General features: G+C 39.0%; 1 pseudogene; it reads right to left on the bottom strand.

Annotated features, from left to right (window-relative positions):
* Positions 1-18,843: 18,843 nt before the first annotated feature.
* On the bottom strand, positions 18,844-21,247 carry LOC143274070 (small ribosomal subunit protein uS2 pseudogene; annotated as a pseudogene).
* Positions 21,248-22,342: the final 1,095 nt, after the last annotated feature.

The following is a 22,342-nucleotide window of genomic DNA, read 5'->3' as shown; positions in this document are numbered from 1 at the left end:
TTTATTGTATCACACATTCAATAGTAATAAGGCCACTTTATCCTTTGTTCAACAAAATCCAGGGTTGTATGATTTTAAATTCCCACATGTGTATTAGTTGTTTTGGACCTAATCTCTTGTGGTGTAACTGATAATAGTGTCTCGGGGACCTATGATGAAGCAATCTTTCAGCCTTACTGTGGATTGTGTAATTTTCTGAATGTGTTGGCTCCACTCCACTGCTGCTGTTGTTCTTGTTGGTCATCCCATGATTGGCATCTCCAAAATGCTGGGTGTTCCTGCCGCAATTGGGCTGGACTTTCACCAGTAACCTCTCTTGGGCTGTCTTTGAGGTGCCAAGCTTCAACTTCTCTGCATGATTCCTTTAATCCTGGGACTTCAACTGCTACTGAAGCTGCACCTTCACCATTGTCTCTCCTAGTTTCTCACAGTGCCAAGCCCAAGCTCTATGACCCCTTCATGCCTTCAAAACCAATGCCTTCTGGGTGACTTTTGTACTACCAAGTTGGGCTCCCAGCATTAGGCTCACCCTTTTCTGCCTCTGAAACACAGTTTATGTATGCTGGTTCATAAAACACTTACCAGAAGATTTTACCTCAGTGATGCCTGTCTCTTCTTAATCACTGCTAATTTCTCAGCTCCAGCTTACCAGGATTAAACAATAAAGCAAAGTTTTCACTTTAATGTTTCTGGTTTCTTGTTAATCACAGCTGATTCTTCATCCTTAGCCAACCATAGCCACAGATTCTTAATTCAAAATATGTAACAACCCCAATAGAGCCTTTAAGTGACCCTCAAACATACCTCTGAAACTTCACAAGCCAGATCTCTGTCTTCTACATTTCTCTGAATAGTCTTATCTTCAAGCTCCCACAGAACAGCTTATCAAACTTTGAGCACTCAATAGCTTTTCTTTCCCAAAGTTCCAAATTCCTTCCACAATCCTCCCAAAACACTATGATAAGGTCTATCACAGTCAAATTCCACTCATGGTACCAATTTATCTTAGAGTTACTATTACTATGATGAAACACCATGATCAAAAGCAACTTGAGAGGAAAGGGTTATTTCACTCACAGTTCCATATATGTAAGTTGAGAGTAATGTTACAACATTACTATAAACTTGTTAATGACCTCGATCTATTTTAATGCACAGTCTTCTAGAAACTGAATGAAAAAAGAATTCTATTAGAAGAAGGCAGTCTTGCTTACTGTAGTGAGTCTTGCTCTGTCGTACTAGCCAGCTTCCAAATAATGACACAGAGACTTAGTTATGAAAGCTTGGCCTATTGCTTAGGCTTGTTTCTAACTATTTCTTATAACTAAAATTAACCCATATCTTTTAATCTGCATTCTTTTACATGGCTCAGTTACCTTTACATTGCAAAGCCCATGCTGCTTGTTCTGCATCCCCTGGCATCTCCACCCTTCTTCCCAACATCTTCTGAGTCTGGAAATCCTGCTTAGCTATTGGCCATTCAGCTTTTTATTAAACCAATCAGAGTGACATATCTTTACACAATGTAATCAAATATCTCAAAACATCATACCATGCTGGAAGAGAATAACACAAGAAAGTCTATGCTACTTGTCCACTCTACAACCACTGGCACCAGTTTGTCCTCATGAAACTATGGTCACAGGTTGACCAGGTCACTACTTTTCCTCCCTCCACAAACTCCAGGCACTGATATTTGTGTCCCAGCCACACTATTGTGTAGCTAGTTTTTTTCTCTGGGTCCTGCCAAGCCCTGGCAGTCCCTTAGCCTATTTATAAAATAAACATACAGATGTTTATATTATTCAAACTGCTCAGCCATTAGCTCAGGCCTACCATTGTCTAGCTCTTACTCTTATACTCAGCCCATTTTTGTTAATCTATATGTCACCATGTGTTCTGTGGCTTTACCTGTTGTCTCTACATGATGTTCCCTGGATGGCAGGCTGGTGTCTCCTCCTCTCACCTTCCTGTTCTCTCAATTCTTTTCTCTGTTAGTCCCGCCTATACTTTCTGCCTAGCTACTAGCCATTAACACTTGATTGATAAATAAAACACTGATTGGCCAGTTGCCAGGCAAGAAGTATATGCGGGACTAACAGAAAGGAGAATTGAGAGAACAGAAAGACAGAGAAGGAGATGTGTGGCAGGAATCTTAAAGAGTCTTATTAATAAGATCAAACCCGAGGCCAGTTATTGGGGTCCATGCTGGTAGATCAGAGAGACAGAACAAGCCACAGCTAACCTCACCTGGTCAACTTCTCAGCTGGTCTTGTTTCCTCTGACTGGAAGCTTCTGTATCTTCATCCCAATGGCTCTCAGCTGAACTGCTGCTGGAAAGCCTGAAGCTTAACCAGCCACATGCTTAACCAGCCAAAAGCTTCTAGTTTCTCGTCCTCACGCCTTATATATCTTTCTGCTTTCTACCACCACTCTCTGGGATTAAAGGCTGGCTTCCTGGGATTAAAGGTGTGAGTCACCATGCCTGGCTGTTTCCAATGTGGCCTTGAACTCACAGAGATCCAGAGGGATTTCTGTCTCTGGAATGCTAGGATTAAAGGCGTGTGCTATCACTGCCTAACTAGTGGCTTTTCTGTTCTCTGACCCCAGATAAGTTTATTAAGGTACACAATATTTTGGGGAACACAATACCACCACAGAGATGCTGCCAGCTGCCACCATGACAAGCAAGATATAAGGTACAGGAAGGCCACAAGCCATGTGGCAACTTATAGACTAATAGACATGGGTTAATTTAAGATAGAAGAATTAGATAACAAAAAGCCTGCCATAGCCATACAGTTTGTAAGTAATATAAGTCTCTGTGTGTTTACTTGGTTGGGTTTGAACAGCTGCAGGCCTGGTGGATGAGAGAGATTTGTCCTGACTGTGGGCCAAGCAGGACTGGGGAAAACTCTAGCAAAACTATTGCTTGCATGCAAGACACATGCTGTGTACTCCATCCTACCCTGTCATGACACTTCTTGCATCTGTACCTCTGAAGGGTGCTGTCATGTTTCTTGTCTTTGCTTTCTCTGTATAAGTTTGTTTGGTGCATGGTTACTTACTCCAAGTTACAAGCTGAGAATATAGCTACAAGTCCTCTGTGCTTTGGGGTATTAATGTTTTCAGAATAGTCCATCTCTTGATGATACAGGGGAAATCAGGGTCATTTGAAGGGGTTCTTAATCTCATTAATAAAATAATTTAAGAATTGATTCAAATGGAAGTCCAAGGAAATTTTTATTTAACTTTAAAAAGAAAACACTTCAGAGTAGGCAAGCTATAAATTCCAGCAGCTTCCCAGATGAGAAGAATGGAGGAGAGAAAGAGAAAATGAAAACATGGTATTTGAGTGGACACCCAGTACATGGTGGAGACTGGAATTTCAAAGAAAAAGTAAAGAAGCCCAAAGTGTCAGGGGGAAAAAAGCATTCTTTGGTTCTGGCCAGCATCAGAAAGAATTAGACAGGAAAAAAGAAAAAAGAAAAAGAAAATGTTGAGCCTTTTGATTCCAGCCTCAGAAAGGTAGGTAGGTCCGGTAGCACCTTGTCATTGTGCATGTGAACAGTGCTGGGGTAGAAGGGATTCTTGGAAGAAGTACATTATCTCATTAAAGGAAAATTACTCTCCCATGCTCATTAGAAATGCTTAAAGTGAATCTATCTTTTTAAAGGTCATCTGTTGGCAAAGTTTGAGCCACCCCAACTGGATTTTTAATTTCTATCTAAGCTAGAGATTTTATTCTCTTAACCAAAGTTTTTATTTAATGGACCTCACTGCTGTTGTAACACATCCTAACAAGGGGCAGAGGTAGACACACCTATGCCTTTTGAATACCATGAATTGAGTTATTTGATCTCTTATCCTTCACATTTCTTTCCAGAAAGCCTCCCTCTAGTCTGGGGAGAGGTGAAGTGGGATGTCTTCATCATTTTTTGTGATCATCTGTGGTATATTATAGCTGAATTCTTAAGGGCTTAGACTTTTGAAAATTGGGGGATTCCATTTTTATAATTCTAAATAATTTACTTTTTATGTTTTTGTTTATTTATTTTACATCTGAGCACAGTTTCCCCTCCCTCCTTTCTTCCTATTCCCTTCCCCTACCTCCCTTCCAATTCCACCCCCATCCACTCCTACTCAGAAAGGGTCAGGCCTCCCATAATTATCAATAAAGCATGGCATATCAAGTTGCAGTAAGTAAGACTAAGCATCTCCCTTGTATTAAGTCTGGGCAAGGCCACCCAGTATGACAAATAGATTCCCAAGAGCCAGCCAAAGCTTTAGCGATAGCCCATGCTCCCATTGTTAGGAGTCTCACAAGAAGACCAAGCTACACAACTGTCACATATATGTAGAAGGCCTAGGTTGGTCCCATGCAGGCTCCCTGGTTGTTGGTTCAGCCTCTGTGAGTTTCTATGAGCCCATGTTAGTTGTTTCTGTGGGTTTTCTTGTGATGTCCTTGACCCTTCTGGGTCCTACAATCCTTCCTCCCTCTCTTCAGCAGATTCTCCAAGCTTAGCCTAATATGTGGTTGTGGTTCTCTGCATCTGTCTTCATAAGTTACTGGCTGGATGAACAACTGGGATAGTCACCAATCTGTGAGTATAGCAGAATATTGCCAGGCATCTCTGTTGACAATTGGCGTAGTCACCAATCTATGAGTGTAGCAGAATATTGTTAGGCATCATTACATTGGCATTTTTATCCAGGTGTATTGGGTTCTATTCTGAGACTCTGGGACTTCCAGCCTCTGGGTCCTGGCACTCCAGGAAATGTCAAGGGTGGGCTCACTCTTGAGGTATGGGTATGAGGCTGGACCAGTCATTGATTGGCCACTCCCAGAATCTCTCACCCTTACTCCCTGCTCCACATACTATAGACAGGACAGGCTGTAGGTCAAAGGTAGCTGGAATGGTGTCTCAATCCTTCCACTAGAAGTCTTTCCTGATCACAGGAAAGGGCCAGTTAATCACTTTTTAAAATGTTTTTGTGCTGTACTGTCCCTCCACAAAAATGTACAAAAATCAGAAGAAAATATGTTGGTATGTATTTCCAACACCCACCCAGGTATTTGATCTCCTTTAGTGTACTGTACAAATGCCCTGCTGGGCCTTGCAGCATAGTTTTAGATGTGCACCAATTTTCTAGTTGCCTCTGTCTTCTATGCAAATTACAACAACAGGAGGGGGCTTTACTTTCCTACAAAAGAGCTGATTTTTAACTTTCTGCTTATGACATTAGTGCCCCCCCACCGGGAAGAAATATGCATGTCATGCCACACACTGAGTCATGTCATTAAACAGGCTCCACTTTGCCACACCTCCAGCTTGCTGTCTTTGGTGGCACAGCAAAATAATCATGTAATAAAACTATGTTCAATATTGTATGAGCTTCAGAAGCATATGATGAACTCTAAAGTGCTACTGATAGGCTTCATGTCACATCACCAATGCAGAGCAGAGGATGAGCTGCCTTATAGGATGAGATCCAATTTGAACTGCTGCTTTTGAAAAGGGTCATGTGCAGTGTTCAATAACAACAGTATTACAGTAATTGACTCTTCTATTGAGCACAGAGCAGATGTCAATGCTATGCTGCATCAGAATAGCATGTTAATGAGTCATTGACATTGTCTCAATCTTGTTCTAGAGGACAGGGCCTGGCTTTTCTACAAGAGCTTCATGAAACAGAAGGACTATGGATGCTGTGCCTATGAGGCATAAATCTCATGTGAGATTGACCTCAAGTCATTAATTAAGCTGGAATATTTTATCTTTTAGAACAGATGTATCCCAAAATTTCAACAAAACATTTATCTAATTAGAAAAAATATATTAGGACAGTTAGCATGTATAGAATTAAAATGTACTTTAAACATAATAACATCATAAAAAGAGTAAGTTTTAAGTGTCATGAAAAGTGAATTATCTGAGTGCTCATATCTAGTTGGAGAATTTAAAGGTCTTCACAGGTGTCATCATCTAAGATGAGTCTTAACAGATGCCTAGGGTTTTGAATAGCAGATGTCATGAATGAAAGAAAAAATGTATTAAAATTCAAAAGACAGAGTACATGAGTAACATATAAAATATGAGATGCATCAGGAGTAAGCTTAGCACAGGAGATTAGAGTCTAGGGCTTTTAAGAATAGAAACTCATCAAAATATGTCTGGCATGAGATACTAATGGGCCCTAAATATTTAGACAAGAGGGTCTTCTAAAGTTACCAGTCGGTGAGAAGCTCCAGAAGCTGTGCTTAGTGACCTTCTGTAGCTTTCACCAGGTCATGAATAAGCTGTCATATATAAACACAAACTCTTCTTTTTCTTCCTTACCCCCATTTACTGGGGTATGTCTTTTATATAGGTTCCAGATATCGGTCCTTGCATTTACCTCACCAGTGCCTGCTCCACACATACAAAATATCATGTGCACACACACAACTGCAGTCTTTCTCCAGGCTGACTTACCTATGGATTTTTTGCTAATACCTGTTTGTTACCACTAAGAAAAATCACATAGAACCGAGTTTATGAGTTCAGTTAAGCATTTTCCAACTTTACGATGGCATGAAAATATTCCATAGAAACTTAACTTCACATTTTGAATTTGGATCTTTTTTGGGCTTCCATGTATGCAATGAAACACTCTGGTGATGCTAAGCAGGGACAGTGAGCCACAAATTCCAAAGTCTTTGAACACTGTGTAGACTGCTGCTACAATAAAATTGATTGGGTGGCAAGAGTTCTTTGGACACAGATTTTCAATAAAGTGCATAAATCAGTCAATACTTTACTGTGAAACAGGCTCTGTACTGGGTGGATTTTTCATCTATCAGCATCCTAATATGCCCCAAATAGGTCAGGTCCCAGCATAATATTTAATGTTAGGAACATTGCACCTTATAACATTTTTTAATCTCAGTGGTTTTGGCAAGCAAGCACAGAGCCTCATCTGAAGCCAAAGAGGCCCTGTACAAAACACTTGTAGATAACATGGTAATGGTTTCTAGTTTCATCAAGAGCAAAATCCAGCATGATTTCCATCCCTTGGCTCCTTTTCTGATTTAGTCACAGATGTTTAGAGTAAGAACAGTGATGTGTACAGACTTTGGGGTACAGATCTGAGTCTTCAGGACAGCCCACAGGAGAGGGTGCAGGATCCAGGCTAAAAGAATTGAACATTGCCCTTATTCTCCTAGAAATGTGGAAAGGAGGCATGTAGCTGGGAGTTGAGAACAGATTTTTAAAAAGACAGAAGAAATACACATCTGTTATCTGTAATTATTGAGTCAATATCAGCTGACTACTTTCCAAATACCTGGTTGTGTGAGGAACATAATTGTCAAATTGGTGACTCTCTCTCAGTTCACTCGTTGCCCAAACCTTTCCTCTTTCAGTATAAGTGCTTCTCTTATGCAAATCTTGACTTTATTTACACTGACAGACTATATTTGAATAAAGTTAAATATTTATTGGCTGAGAGATCCACAGCCAAACATTTGGCTGAGCTCAAAGAACCCTGCTAAAGAGAGGGAGGAAGGATAATAGAAGCCAGAGGGGTCAAGGACAGCACAAGAAAACACATAGAAATAACTAACCTGGCCTCATAGAAACTCACAGAGGCTGAACCAACAACCAGAGAGTCTGCATGGAACCTAGGTCATCTACATACATGTGACAGTTGTGTAGCTTGGTCTTCTTGTGTGACTCCTAACAATGGGAGAAGGGGCTGTCCCTGACTCTGATGCCTACTTTTGGTACCCATTCCTCTTACTGGATTGCCTCATCCAGTCTTAGTAGAGAGGAGGAGCCTCGTCTCACTGCAATTTGATGTACCTTGACTGGCTGACGTCCATGCAAGGCCCACCTGTATTTGAAGAGAAACAGTGGAAGAGAAGTAGCTGGGAGGAGAGGTAGAGTAAGTGAATATTAGAAACAATTTGGGCCCAGTCCAAAAATATATATGGAGATCAGTATTATATTTATATTCAAACCAAAATTGAGATGATATTTTAGATTCTCTACCTCAAAGTAGAATTTGGTATTAAATCAGCCTTAGCAATATACAGACAAAAAAAATGCATTCAAGCTGAATGCTGGTAGGATTCTACAATACTTGTTAGATTCTGAGGCAGTTTTCTGTTGCCAAAGACTAAATTTCTTCTTTTATTGTGTATTCTTTTCATACTGTATGGACAGTCAGGCAGACTAGGAATTCTCAACGCTGTTTGTCAAGGGTCCATGTTGTGTTGTGAATCTGGTCAATACCATTGAACTTTACATCATGTTCAGTGACAGTACAAAATATTTCTAAATTTAATGCTCAAAAAACAGAAAATCAGCTACCCTAAGAATAACAGAGACGGACATTTAATCACTCCCAAGTCAATATTACTCTCAAGCATTTGCTAAATAAGTAAAAGATAATACCCAGCTTCTTGTTCAAGAGAGATGTGGTCAACAATTAAAAAGTCAGATGAAAATATAGACATATAAGGGTACATACTAATCAACTCGAATTTGTTCATGCTTGCCTTCAATATCCTGAAAATTTTGAATCAAAATATTGACAACTATGCTTTTTTATTTTAATTTGATTTGATGCATTATTTGTGTGTGTGTGTGTGTGTGTGTGTGTGTGTGTGTGTGTGTGTGTGTGTGTGTGATGGATGCATGTGTGTGTCACAGTGCACATAGTGTGGAAATCAGAGAGCAATTCAATGAAGTTCGTTCTCTCCTAATTTTGTTGGGTTCTAGGAATTGAACTCCCGTTTGTCAAGCTTAGACAGCAAGCACATTGACAGTCCCATTGCTTGTTTTGCCTCATGTTTAGTTACAGCCCAAGTGATTTTTCATTTATAAACACCTCCATTTCAGGATTCAATTCTTCTGAACAAGTAGAACCTCAGAAGAAAATGTCTGGAGGCTCCTTATTGGAGCTCCTGTCAGAACCTGGGTTAAACCTGCAGCCCATGTTGTCACAACTATCATTTAGTTTAGAAAAGCTCTGAGCAAACTTCATAATTTGAAGTTAAATAAAAGATTAGTGGAGAAACTCTCAGAGTTCAATTTTATATTTAACATGCAGTTTTCTATTGCCTTCTCCTACTCAGAGCAGGTTTTCTGGGTCTTTGTGTAATTACTTGGAGTATCTAAAGTGACTCCCTTCTATATTTCTATAGACTTTAATGTATACGTTTTTCATATTTAGGGTCAAAAAACTCAATTGTGCTGATAGAAATTAAACTTAAGGACAACAAAGGTCAGGTTGAGAAAATGACCTACTGTATTGGGGTGGGGCCTAAATTACAGGAGTAGTCTTAGAAGAAACAGATAAAGCAAGAAAGGCATCAAACAAAATCAGTGTGAAGACAGAGGTAGAGATGTATACTAAGAAACACTAAAAAATGGAAAAGTTAGATTAAAAATATCCCATTGGGCCTTTGGATGGAGCCTGGCTGTACCAACTGCTTGAAATCGGGGCTTTTGATATCCAGAATTGTTAAGAGTATATATATTTTGCACTTTTTGTAGTACTTTATTAAGGTAATGCTAGGAAACAACAAGTGAACACCCAACCTGAAATGTCTTATATTTGAGAATCTGAGTCCAGATATTCAGTTCTCAACATCTCTCATAGCTGAGAAATGGGACCAAAGTCAAGTAATACATGGGGAATTCACTTTCTATGGCTGTGTAACAGTGATTTCATACTCAGAGGATTAACATAAGGCAGGCATATGATGTCACTGTTAGGGTCTGAAATCTAGTTGGTGCTTACCTTGCTGCTATCCAGGGCTGTCATAAGGATCCTGCAAAAGGATCGGCCATCATGCTACATGCATTTAGGCAGGACTCATTTCTTAAGGATGTCTTTCCCCTAAAGACGGCTGTTATAATCCCAGGGAATATAATCATGCACACAAACTTGCATATATCTTGCGCTTTTCATCTCTCTAGTAAATCTGAGTTTCTGCTCTGTGAGGAAGGGATTATACATAGATGTAAATACAGGTGCAGAGAATTATGGATGACTCTAGAGGATGTCCACATCATAACTGGACAGATGCACCCCTGCATGATGGCAGTGAACCAGCAAGGTGTGGAGCCCATAAGGAATGTCTTATCTGCAGAGGCAAACATGAAAGCTGTGGGCAAGGGTTATCTGGAAACTGAAGTATGGTGCTTCAGTTCATGGGTAGTGCTTAATGGGTTCTTACTAAAGCAATGCTACAGCAAATTTAGACTGAGATTTTGGCTAAAACCCTTCCATATTATTTATTATTTAATGCACTTCTTGGTTTAAGATTTGTGATGACTCTCCTAGCCACCTGAATACTTTCCAACAAATAAATTATAATCTGTAATCAACTAGACTTGGCTTTTTATTGGACATAACCAAGAACCCTGACCGATACTTAGAAAACAAAAGTTGTTTTCTAGGATTCTATCCAGTGAGTGACACCTATCCTGTCTTCCACATTATTGACAATAGAGGCAGGATTAAAATCATTCAACTTGGATGCAAAAAATAGCATATGGGACATAAAATATTTATTTTCCCTCCAGAAATACCTCTGACTCCTTATTAGGCTAAGGGCTCCAGCCACAGACTTCTAGAGTATCTCTCCCTCAGACAATGATTATGTTCTAAGACTCATTTTTTAAAATAAAATAAAAATCCCCCAACTACATGCAAAGTAATCTATCATGTCCACTTATGGCTATCTATCTGTATATCTGTTACCTGTGTGTGTGTGTGTGTGTGTGTGTGTGTGTGTGTGTTGTTAAAGACTAGATAGTTGTAAATTCCTCAGTTATGATAAAAGATAAGTTAGATATAAAACCTTAAACTCACAAATATAAGATAGATAGGACATCTTCTTTAATATTGTAACTAATTCTTGCTTGATAATTGTTTTGTTATATGTAATTTTACCATGTTAAAGTTAAAACCTTCCTTTTTAAAAGAACAAAAAAAAAGGGGGAAGTGCTGTGGATATTGCTCTATATAAATAAAACACTGATGGCCAGTGACCAGGCAGGAAGTAGGTTGGCAGGCAGGAAGTAGGTGGGACAAGGAGAGAGGAGAATTCTGGGAAGCTGAAGGCTGAGGAGAGAGACACTGCAGCCACCGCCAGGACAAGCAGCATGTAAAGACTCTGGTAAGCCACCAGCCACATGGCAAGGTATAGATTTATAAAAATGGGTTAATTTAAGATAAAAGAACAGTTAGCAAGAAGCCTGCCACGGCCATATAGTTTATAAGTGATATAAGCGTCTGAGTGATTATTTTATAAATGGATTGTGGGACTGCGGGGCTTGGTGGAACCTGGAGAGAAGCCCTCCAACAACAGTGTGTGTGTGTAGTTTCTTAAATACTTGCAAAGATAATAAGTGAATAAGACAGTGAGTGAAGACAGAGTGTCTGTGTCTGCTTTCTTACCCATGTCTATTTGTGTCAAAATTGCTAGAGTTTACATTCCCTTGCATCTTTTTGAAATTTCATCCTGAGTGTATTGGTTTCAAAATTCATTCACTGCTAAATGTTTTAATTTTGCCAGTTATGTGGTGTTAAAATATTGAAATCCCCTAAATAATGTTCACAACTTGATGGAAGTGATGCTTTATGAGATGAGATTATTTTTGTCTGTGTGTGTATGAGAGAGAGAGAGAGAGAGAGACTGAGAGAGAGAGAGAGAGAGAGAGAGAGAGAGAGAGAGAGAGAGAGAGAGAGAGAGAGAGAGAGACTATAGCGATTCACACAAAGTGCAGGTGCTAAGCATGTGCACATGCGTGTAGAGGCCAGAACAGGGCTTCCAGATATATTCCTATATTAGACCTTCCTCCCCCCTTCCCTGAGACAAGATCTCTCACTGAACAAAGAGCATGATGTTTCAGCTAGAATTATCTCAGAAACTCTCGGGATGCACCTACCAATATTTGGGTTACAGGCACAAGTATCCATGTCTGGCTTTTTATGTAGGTGCTGAGGATTTGAACTCAGGTCCTCATGCTTGCAGAGTAAGACCTCTTGACCACTGAACCATCTCCTGAACCTCTGTAATGAAACATTTATAGTTAAATGCTTCTGTTTTGTTGATATATTTTTATTTTGTATCTATATATTCTCTCTGCTTCCTTCATGTATTCTTTGTTGTTTCTAATGTGGACCATCAAGACACCCTATGTAGAATAGCCCATGTTAGCATTCCTTTGTCTCAAATAAGCACTTTCTCTGTGTACAATTTCCAAATGCTACATATTCTTCATGATATCCCCAAAATATGATGTCTTCCTTAACATTTACCTGTCCAACCCAAGATATAATATTATAATTTATGTCGTGGTACAAATATTATATATTTTAAGTATAATATAAATTCACAGAGTTGCTGATGACTGATTTATCTTCATGATTTATGCATCTCTCTCTCTCTCTCTCTCTCACACACACACACACACTGATCTTACAATGAATAAAAATATAAATAAAAATTGGATTGAAGATGACCTTATCTCATAATAATCATCTCACAATAAAAAATATCAGGTTTTCTTAATTTCTTTATGAAAGTAAACTCATACTCTCTATATATGTATGACTCTAAAGGATTGAGTATCCTAAATAATGTTACTCATTAAAACAATATAGAAAAATATTTAAGTTAAGGCCTTATTCTACTTATCTTCCAGGAATACTTGGGCCTGAGAGGGATCATAAGGCCATCTTGCTTAATGATGTCAGTTATTCCAAAGCCTCTGTATTTAACTTCCTCTATAAAACTTTGAGAGTCCCCTCTTCAGGCCAGCACAGTTCCTTCTCCATTATTCTGCCCTGGCAGATCCAGAGAGGAGTGAAGAAGAGAGTTCTTTGCTGAATGAAAGGGACACATATCATGGACAAAGTATAAAACCACAAGCACAAGACACTGAAATGGGAATCATTTATTATAACATAAACTAATCTATTGCAACTCAGTGAATTCACTCTCTTTATCATATAGAAAACCCAAAAATGTGTAGTGATCCAGATTTCCCATCATCTCTTTTCTTTGCTTACAGGTCTTACAGCATACTTGATTCTCTTCTTGTTTAGAATATCCACCATAATTTATGCACACATGAAAGGAACAGAGACTCATTGATGGGCATCATTATTAATTGTAAACTGGATATAGGTTTACTTAATAAAAAATATAGGGATAAAATAGGACAAATTTCTTTTGTAAAGAAGCAAAGGATTTACCTCATTTTAAATGTAGAGTGCTGTGAACAGAACACTTTAGCCTTAAAGTCCTATAGACACATACAGTTGTTTTTGAGAATTATTAGTAAAATAAAGACAAGATGATAAATGAAACTAATTTAAAAGTTTGGATTTAGGATATGATTATAAAGGTAAATGATTCTGTGTTGAAGATAAAGATTTGGATTTTTATCGAAAGATAATGTTTATAAAGAAAATTTATATTAATATACATTAATTATCATCCCTTTCCAAAGAAGTATATTAAGTGTATCACGTTATCTAAAATTTCAATGAATTATTTTCATGTTTTAGAAGACTTAAATTTTAAAAATGAGCAAGCTACTTTAAAACACAAATTCAAGCAATAAAAGCCCACTTGGTTTTAAAATGACTTTTATATTAACAATCTGCTTTCTGATGGGACTAAAGCAATTTAACGTAATAACCATTTTCTTTTGAAGGTCACAGCAGGAATCTTATTCTAGAAAAAGTTGCTTGCTGTGGTTCAGATCTTAAATATTCCCAGAGGCCATGTCCTATAGCCTTAGTCACTAGTCAGTGTTGCTCTTGGGAGACTCTGCAACCTTGAAGAAGTAGAAATTAGTGCAAAGAAGTGATGTTTCCGGGGGTGTCCTTTTGGAGGTAGTATTACAAATTCAGTCCCTCCTCTCTTTGCTTTCAAGCTACCATGAAGTTGGTCAGCTTCTTTTAGCACCTGTTTGCCACAATGTCCACCTTACCACTGGTTCAAAGCAATACAATAACACCTGACCCTGAAAATGTGGCCAAAACAGACCTTTCCTCTTTTTAGGCTGATCTTCATCTTTTCTTTTTTAACAGAGATAAAAATATGACACAAGTCCTACACTGAAATTATGTAGGAACAAACCCAGACATGGGAATTAGACAGTCCATTCATTCATTTACCTATCAAACATTCATATGCCCCATGCATTGGCTCACATATTTAATTCTAGCACTTGGGAGGCAGAGACAAGTAGATCTCTAAGTTCGAGGCCAGCCTGATCTACAGAGTGAGTTCCAGAACATCCAGGGTTACACGGAGAAACCTTCTCTTAAAAAAACAAAAAACAAGCATAGAGATAGAGATAGAGATAGATAAAACACAATGCTCTACTTCTTAACTATGATTCCATTTTAACTCATTGTGACATCTGAAGTCTTGGAAATTTTCCTCATGCGTATGAGGAAGATGGTTGTGTGATATTTTGTTTGCGTTCTGACCAATAAAGCTTGCTTGGAAATAAGAGGGCAGAGCTAGCCACTAGTTAGCAATAGAGGGCAGGCATTGATGGCTCACACTTTTATTCCCAGCACTTGGATGGTTCACACCTTTGATCCTAGCACTTGGGAGGCTCATGCCTTTAATCCCAGCACAATCGGAAGGTGGGGACAGGAATATAAAGTGGGTGGAGGCAGTATCTCAGCCCCTTTGGTCTGAGGATTCGGAGAGTTAAGAAGTGACTGTGGCTGCTCCTTTGCTTCTCTGACCTTTCAGCTTTACCCCAATATCTGATTCCTTGTTTTTATTAATAAGACTAAATAGATTCATGCTTCACAAGATAGTGCAAAATAGTAAAGTCCCAGGGTTATTTATGAGATGGAGTTATCTATAATTTTATGGGAGCCATGGGAAAGAAATCAGAACCACTTTTCTTAGAATATACAAGAGCAAGAGCTTGTGAAACAGATGGAAGTATTCATAACCTCCCCTTTTAGAAAAATACTAATAATTAAATAATGTCAGCACCATCAGTCCCAAATCAAGTTTCTATTTAGAGCACAGAAATCACTCTATTTTTAATCAAAGAAGGTTTCACTAGAGGGGAAAAATTGGTTACACAATCACTGGAAGGACTCAAGATACAAACATCAGGGGAAACTTTACCAGCCCCCACCAGGTTCTGCCAAACAGGACAAGCAGCCACAGGAAGCTATTCTCAATGATTACAGCCAAACTACTATAAAGTTTCCCATCCACTGAAGCCCAGGCAATCAGTGGCCACTGCCAGAGAAAAGAATGGTATGGCTTCTGATTCTCTTTAGCTTTCCTATCTTGCTCAAATGGACCTCAAATGTATGACATGTGTTGTAGTAAAACGCTAGAATTAAGAAAAACTGAGAAAAGCATGTTCCACACTTGAACACCAGAAGACATTCAGGATCATTTGGGGGCTTCCTAACTGCTGTATTTGATTCTCTTAATAAAAATTTTGAAGAGAAGTAGTTCATTATGCCATCAAAACTATTGTATCTTCTCATAACCCCCATGTCTGTGGCTTTCTCCCACTTCAATTATCCTGTGATGGAATATCTTTCACTCTCCTTTTTACTCCCAATTTATCTATACACTTTCCTCTGTGATTTTATTATGATGCTCAACTGAAAAAAACATGGCAAGCTTTTGACTTCTAGAAATTCTTAGTACATTTCTTATGCTACTTAATTTATTTTCTTCCACTTTAAGTTCTTAGCAGTTACAAATCACAATAACTTGTTACATTGTGATATACTTTCTATTGTATAGTGCTTCATTTACAAAGCATGGTGCCATTTCCTTATTTACTCAGAAACTTTTGAAAGCTGTTGTATACACAAAGCATTTGTTCTGACAGAGTAAAGATTCAGAATAATATGGGATGGCAGAGTGACAGGGAAGAAATACTGAACCAAAGCAAGACCAAAAACCAGGAAGCCTAGGCAGTAGTGGAAAAACCATTGAAAACAGAAAGTTAGTGAAGGTGTAATTGAACAATGCGGCCATGTTCCAGCCCCAATAAGCAACAGAACTTGGCAGCTTTGGACACATGGTTCTGGAGTTAAGAACAGAAGAAAGGGCTATCAAATTTGCCTCTGCAACTAAGGAAAGCCACTGAGGAAAGGGCATGTGTCAAGGGTGTCCCTGAATGGACTCCTAAAGAGGCCATTTCATGAAGCTATGAAGTTGAAACTTGGATTGCCTTGGAGGAAGTATATCACTGTGGAGGCAGACTATGAGGTCCCATATATGCTCAAGCCATGCCCAATGTCTTAGACCACTTTCTGTTGCCTTTGAGTCAAGATGTGGGACTCTCAGCTACTTCTCTAGCACCATGTCTGCCTGCAGACCACCATGTTGCACCATGATGAAATGTACTAAACCTCTGAGAATGTAAGCCACCCCAATTAAATATTTTTTCTTTAAGAATTGCTGTGGACATGGTGTCTTTTCGCAGCAGTAGAAACCCTAACTAAGACAGGTGTTTTCATTCCATACCCAGTTGTTCCCATTGCTATAGGCTGTTGTTGAGGCAGAATTCGAATCAAGGTGTGTGTGGTGAAGCAAAGGTGTATCTTTCATGCTGACTGAGAGATATAGAGACAGCAAGGATCTAAGAACAAAATATGTCTTTCAAAGGTGTGCCTCCACTGAGATACTTCCACCAATGCATACCCACTTCGAATTGCCCATCAAGGCAAAGTTGGAATCTTCAGGATCCAAACACCTCTGAATAGTGTTACCACCCTAGGTTAATGACTGATACATCTGAGCCTTGGGAAGGAGTTTTGATATCCAAACCAAAGCAGTCAGCAGTGCACTTTACACAGAGGCTGGAATGCAAACAAAACCCAAAGAAAAGTTGCTCCCAAGATTTTGTAGGTTAAAATGAGGACACATTCTGGTCAGTTCTCCAGTTAAGTCTGCCCCTTACTCCTGCTTCCTTTCCACAGTCATGCTAGAGCCTCTCAGTAGAAGTAGAAAGACACTCTTCCTTTCAAACAGTGACTCAGTGCAATAGTTCCTTTCAGAACCATCCCAGAATTAGTCTTTAAGACAATTTATTAAGTACAGAGACATGGCAGAATTTAGGAACATAGTACCTGCCATTAATTATGGTTTCTATGTGAGCCCCAGATATGGTAGAATCTTAAAATGCTGAAGAGCACCAAGGCCTCAATGGTAAACTGCTCACCTGTATTCACAAAGCCTTGGGTTCAGTTCCAGAACCAGAAGGAAAAACAATACTGGAAGAGAAATGAAGTCAAAATTACCTCTGAATATTTTTTTTTTTGTCTAAATAAGGTAACTGCATTGTGCTGTAATTCAGTTATGGGAAGTAATGTTGCAGATCACTGATTATCTGGTCTTTCTTAACATACATTAGGCACAACTCATTAGGCAGATTAATTTTTAAGAATAGTCTCATAGAGATTATAGGGAGAAAAATTATTGTAAATAAGAATTTTATTAGAAATTTCATAGTGGCTTTTTAAAAATTGCTCTATTCACCTTCTCCTGGGCTATGATGTGCAGACATCAATGCTGAGAGTTCTGTATGAATGTTAGAGTGTCAGGCAACTCCACATAGCATGGCTGACTCCTTTTCAAATGGAAAGTTCTTAATAAAAAGTGATTCTTCTAGAGTATTTGTTAATTGTAACACTACAAGTCAGCAAGCTATGTATTCATTTTTCAAGCTTAGCTTTAAAAGTTTATTGTTCTTTGGCTTGAACTTATATTATGTACGAGTAGAATATTGAGGTTCTTTAAGTTTACAAATTGAAGGTTTTATTATGTTCCAATTCTATGTATATTAAGAAAATTATTTTTTGGTGCACATAGTGAAATCATATTCCTAAGATATATTGATGTGATTAGAAACACTTCACTGTTACAGGTAACACAATGACTTTCAAAAGTGATATTTATGGCTGGTAATATGTGTGCTCATAATTTTCTATTTTAATTAGTGTTGTCTTAATGGAGCAAGCTACTGTTATAGCAGCAAAGATAGAACACACAATAAAAATTGAAAATAAATCTAGGAAATGAAAGTTTACAAATTCCACCATTGTAGCAATTGATATGACTCCCAGAAATAATAATACAAGGAGAAAAAAGAGAGAAAATAATAAGCACAATTTAACTATAAAGAGAATAAGTGCTAGAGACTGTACTCTAGCAGCTGGGATTGGCCCTTATAATTTCTAATGTGGGCTTTCCAACACATTCAACATTTAAACACTCTGAGAAGCAAGTTACCTACACACAATTATTGGCATTGTGTTAGCTTTACCTTCACATCAATTCGCAACTGGGTAGAGAAGAGCTTTTCCATTAGGCTAACATCAATTTAAGAGAAATTTCTTTAAATTATCTTAGCTATCTGCCTATGAAAATTATATTTTGTTTTAAAGGTTAAAGTTTCCTGTGAAATTTCCTAGGAGCAAATTCAATGACACCCAATTTGATCATGGCTACTTGCCCAGATTTGTGATTGACATCCCATTCCATTTTTCAACTCCCTTTTTGAAAATCTATGTTAAAATGTATCCATGGGGGAAAAAAGTGACATCTTAAAAAACATACACCAGCTCTTTCAGGTGATCTATGATCTCCAATATGCACAAGGCTGATTGAAGACCTGATTTCCAAATAGTTACATACACACTTGGCTTCTCCAAATAGCTCAATACAAAAGTTGCTGATAATAACTCTAAGTAGGACTACTTTTTTTCCCCCTTGAGGTGAGTACATGCTGTTGAAGCTAAATGCATCTTAGATAAGAAACATAAGTAAATTCAACTTTTAAAAAACACCTTTAGGAACTTCATATTTCTTCCACCTTTCCCTTTGCTTATATGTTTGCAGAGCAACTCAGTGGTTGCTCCAACCTATTCATTGGCATGCTTTGTGGGAACTGTTGACCAGTCCCTGGTGGTTGACTGGGCACTCCAGTCTTCAATAGGGAACTGCTGGATGGGCACAGAGGGCCCCTGCACATCCTCAGATCAGTCTGTCACCTCTAGGTAAACAGCAGTATACACAGAAGCTGGCACTGTCCATTCACCATGGAATTCTCTTTAGTCACAGCCTTTTCTGCGGCAGGCTGATCCTCCTTCTCAGTCTCCAGGTCTTTGTATAAGTAGACATCAGGGAGAACTTCCTGATCCAGCATATACCACAACAGATCCACCAAGTGAGTTTCCTTGTTGTTGAGATGGCAATGTCCACATAGCGCCAAGCAGAGTCTGTGTTACACAGAGCAATAGTGGATAGGTTGACATAAAACACTTATGTGAGGGGCTGGTAGTCAGCTCTGGCATCAGTCATGCTGTGGAACAATCCTTTTCCACACTATGAATATGTATTAATCTTATTGGTTAATAAAAAGCTGACAGGCCAGTAGCTGGGCAGGAAGTTAGGTGAGAAAGCCAAACTGAGAATGATGAGAAGGAGCAGTGTGGAGTCGGGGGTCACCAGCCAGATGCTAAGGAAGCAAGATGAGAATGCCATACTAAAAAAAGGCACCAAGCCATGTGGTTAAACATAGATAAGAATTATGGGTTAACTTAAGTGTAAGAGCTAGTTAGTAATAAGCCTGAGCTACTGGCATTTGTAATTAATATAAGCCTCTGTGTGGTAATTTGGGAAGCAGCTACTGGATATTTGAGAGTTGCTGGAGGGACAGAAACTTCCACCTAAGTCACCAGTAGAAGCTATGGCTCCCTGAAGGCTGCTTGAATCTGGTTAGTTAGTGAAGGTCCTGGGCATGAGGTAGCCAGCACTTGGATTTTGCTGCAGTGGCAGCAGCAAACTTCAGTAAGGCTCACTGACCAGAGTTCCTAGAAGAGATGACTCTGATATCAGCAGGATTCTCAGTGGCATCAAAAGAGGTGCCATATGGACAGACTAATTTTAAATAAATCTTAAATAATGAAGTTCAAAATGTTGATTTTATAAATGTGAAATTTGTAAGGTACAGAAGAGATAATTATCACTTTTTTTCTGGTAAAAGGATTGAGTCCTCTATAAATGGAAGCTTATTCTATGAATGATTTTTTTATCGTATTTTGATTTATTCTTGCTTATTAATGCATTCTCCTGTCTGGACATATGCGAAGACTAACTTGGTTGTCAACTTGACACATCTGGGAAGAGGGAACATCAACTGAAAATTGCCTCACTCAGATTGGCTTGTAGGTATTTGCTTGATTGTTAATTATGTAGGAAGGCTCAGCCCATTGTAGGCAGAACCAATCTTAGGCAGCTGGGCCTGAGGTGTATAAAAAAGGTTGCTGAATATGTGCCTGGATGCAAGCCAGTAAGCATCCCTCTATAGTCTCTCCTTCAGTTCTTGCTCTGGCATCCCTGAATGATGAAGATAACCTGTAAGCCAAATATCACCTTTCTGCTTCCAGTTGCTTCTGGTCACTGCTGTATCACAGCAACAGAGAAGCAAACTAGAACTGCATGTGATAGTCCCTATGTCTGCTCTCAATATTGCTCTTACTCAGGTACTTCCCAGTGTGTGTACATATAGGTCTCCAGGCCATTGATTTGCTCTACTTAAATTTTGACTGTTCTCTACTTCTTTTGATTTGGATGTAAGTCCCACATTGAATTATTTCTCTTTATTTCCTCTCTGTATTTCAGTCTCCATCATTTAGTTCATTATAGTCTCTGCTTTATAAAATCTGTTGTCAATATCTTAATATTACACAACTTGTTAATTTTTTGCTAAAGTACCAATTTTTTCTGTTGAAGTTTCAAGTATGGTAAAATACTGTTTAAGTCTATTTGTCACAAAATCTTACAGGTAGTCTACCTTACTCACCTGTTCATTTGTGCCATCAGTGAAAACCAACCTTCACCACTGTGCCAGACAGTGATTTGAGTTCTGGCAGTTTGGAGCTTAACATGACAGAAATAAATTAGCCATCAAGGAGATCACATCCTAATGTGGTAATGAAGGCAGGAAGACAAATACCCAGGATGACTCTAGATGGCAGAAACAGATAAAACAGAGGCCCATGGTAGAGACTAATGATGAGTAAATTTGTGTTTAGTGCATTCAAGGAAAGGCTTTCTTGAGAATTCCAGAAACTAAGGATGTGTGTTGAGTGCTTGGGCTGTCTGTTGGTGATAGAAGGAGCTGTTTCTGAGCAGGGATGTCTGGATTACCTCCTTGTATCCTTCCTTCATGATCTTGTTCTGATGAGCTAGTACATTGTTTGCCAATAATGGTGACTTGGACTGAGTTTACTTTCCTTCTCTTGTGAAAGAACCATTTACCTTGTTGACTATTTAAGAACAATGTCACATGATTGCTAAAGCTTTAAAAGCAAGTCTTGAATATAATTTGTTTCTGTGTGAGTTCTAGTCAGTTTACTTCTACTACTCATTGGTTGTGATGAGATGTCCCAAGCTTGAATTCCAGTCCTTCCTATACTTGGGTTTGAAAGAATCACTGCCTTTCTCATAATCCAAGAGACTACTCTTATGTTTGGTGTCAGTGGATTCCAGTTGAGGGGCATAGGTGGGACTTCCTCACATTCTCCTCCATCACTGTCCCAGACTCTGGAGGTGAGAGGACCAAGCAGATGCCATAACAGGCTGCTCAGTCTTCTTTCAGAGAAGAGTCCTCAATTTCAGTTTCCTGAGACTTGAGCAAGCAGTTTCTGGGAGGGCCATGGACAAAAAAACATAGTCCTTGCAGAAGCTCCATTTCTACCTGTACTCATACTCTGACTGCTCAAGGTTCAGCCAATTGTTTACTGTCTGGGACCCCTCACCAACATAAAGCTATGTGTATGGGTCAATGTGAACATGTGAGGCCAGCCAGCCTCCATGGCAGCTCAAGAACAGAGCCTGGGCCACTGAGTCAGCCCCCACAATCAGTATGTGCTAGGCCAGTCAGCCTACATGGCCACTCAATACTGAGCCTGGAACTTGTCCAGGCCTGCCCAAAATGATAACTGTAACCCCCAACCAGTAAATTCAAAGGTTACACACTCTCACCCAATCATATGATGCAAAGACTTGTACCACCCTGCTTGTGGTTTTTCCCTTTAAAAACCTCTCACCCTGAGAGCTCAAGCTTATCCTCCTCCACCCACTGTGTTGCATGTTAGACAAGGACCAAGCTTGGGCTTGCTTGTTATCAATAAACCCCTGTGTGTTTTGCATCGGATATCGGCTCTGTGATGGTCTTGTGGGGCAGGGGGTTCTCATTACATGGGCACAACAGTGGCAATCAGCAACTTCCCATAGCTAGTCTAAACAATTTTGTGTCTGTTG

Source organism: Peromyscus maniculatus, chromosome 6, assembly GCF_049852395.1.
Source record: "Peromyscus maniculatus bairdii isolate BWxNUB_F1_BW_parent chromosome 6, HU_Pman_BW_mat_3.1, whole genome shotgun sequence".
Lineage (NCBI taxonomy): Eukaryota > Metazoa > Chordata > Mammalia > Rodentia > Cricetidae > Peromyscus > Peromyscus maniculatus.
The sequence above is the reverse complement of the archived record's forward strand: the minus strand, read 5'-3'. Positions and strand labels throughout refer to the sequence as shown.